General features: G+C 36.1%; 1 pseudogene; it reads right to left on the reverse strand.

Moving 5' to 3' along the window:
* Nucleotides 1–769: 769 nt before the first annotated feature.
* LOC106733421 (histone deacetylase complex subunit SAP18 pseudogene) lies at nt 770–1,292 on the reverse strand (annotated as a pseudogene).
* Between the last annotated feature and the right edge of the window lie 670 nt (nt 1,293–1,962).

Below are 1,962 nucleotides of genomic sequence, written 5' to 3' on the forward strand. Positions count from 1 at the left end.
TTTTAAGGGATATTTTTGCTATTTGGTGCATACACTTGCCAGAGAGATAGAGACACAGAAAGTGAGTAATCACCCCACCCCAGGGTGGATGGCCACACTAGAATCCCTTCTCCATTCTCCTCTCAGGATTTTGGGCATGGATGCACACATGCCTGGCATTAGCTCCAAGTTACCAGGTCTGAGACTCAAAGTGTTTTCAACCATGTGGGAGTCCAGCTATGTAACCATTATGCCATCTGTTGGTCCCATCCACCAATAGTTTTATAGTTTGAGGCCTTAGGTTTAGATCTTTGATCCATTTTGAGTTGATTTTTGTTACCGGTAAGAGATAGAGGTCCAGTTTAATCTTTCTGCAGGTGGATACACAGGTTTTCAGATAACATTTTATAAAGAGGTTTTCTTTTCTCCACTAAAGGACTGGTGTCCTTTGTCAAAAATCAATTGGCTGTATGTTTTGGGATTTATTCTGGAGTCTCTATTCTGTTCCATTGGTCCACATGCTTTTTTTCTGATTGCACACATATATTTAACAATATAGTTTTATGCAGGATGCTAAGAGCACTTTTCTTTATATTTTACAGAAGGTCTCAACACATAGAGACTTTCTATTAATATTCATATCATAGAACATCCAAAACTAACTCCTAAATAGATACATTACTATTTGTTTAGAATTTAAAGGGTTAATGGCAATAATCATGGGGAAGACTATGTAAATTTATTTTACATAACTGACTGAACTATAAATTCAAGAAATAGTAAATAGAATTTAATATGGTCTTACATGCCCTGAAAGAGGTGGTATGGTACCCTATTTGGAGGAGTAATTGCTATGTCCAAATAATCTTTTATTTGGGATTTTGGTGACTGCAGAGTCATGGAACCATCAGTTCCTGTTCTGCCTGACATGATGCTGCCAATCTCTTTAACTCAGTAGCAAGGTCTTTCAAGGTCTGAAAAAACAATGGCAAAATTGAATTCTGTGCCCTTCTTTCTAACTTCTGGGTAAACTTCTTTTACTAAACTAGTCAGTTCTTTCAATGTTTCATCCACCGAAGTGTGGATCTGCAGCTCAATGGACAGTATGTTTCCGTGGGAAAACTCATCCATTCAGTGGTGATGACTATTATTGGTGGTGAAAACCTGCAGTAAGACTGCATGTATTCTTGCAGTCTATCGTTTTTTTGGGGCTCCTTCTTAATTTCCTCCTGGGAAATGCAAGACTCTACCACCATCTTTCTCCTATGGCCCATGAGACACTCACCCTGACCTCCAATCCTTGCAGCAAGCATGAGCACCCACATGCCTGTTTTTGTACCAATACCAAGTTGTTTTGATTAACACAGCTTTGATTTGGGGGCCAGAAAGTCAGATGCCTCCTACTTCATTCTTCTTGCACAGAATAGCTTTGGCAATGTGTGTGTGTGTGTTTTCCTAATGATATCCGACAAATTCTGTGATTGGTTTTTCTAATTCTGTGAAGAACATCTTTGGCAATTTGATTGGCATTGTGTTAAATTTGTAGATGAATTTGAATAGAATTGACATTTGATTACATTATTTCTTCCAATCTAGGAGCATGAGATGTCTTTTCACATTTTAGTGTTATTTTCAATTTCTCTTTTTAGTTTTTCATAGTTTTCCTTGTAGATTTGTTTTTAGATTTTTTAAAATTTTATTTTCTTTTATACATTAAATCACATTATTTAGCTTACAAAGTGAATATTCCAACATGTGAACAATTCTAACTTGTCTTCAACAGATAATACCATATTTCTTTGTCTCATTAATGCTTTGCTTCCCTATTTTTCTTTTAAATGTCCTTCCTCAGATCCTACTCTTTCACACACACTATATCTGGTATTTACATCCATTTACTGTATTTCTATATGCTTTAGTCACTCAGATTCAGTCAAAGAGTGTGGACATTTGATATATATTAAATGAGGACATGCAATATTT

The sequence above is a fragment of the Tupaia chinensis genome, unplaced genomic scaffold (genome assembly GCF_000334495.1).
Source record: "Tupaia chinensis unplaced genomic scaffold, TupChi_1.0 Scaffold143717_1, whole genome shotgun sequence".
Classification (NCBI taxonomy): Eukaryota; Metazoa; Chordata; class Mammalia; order Scandentia; family Tupaiidae; genus Tupaia; species Tupaia belangeri.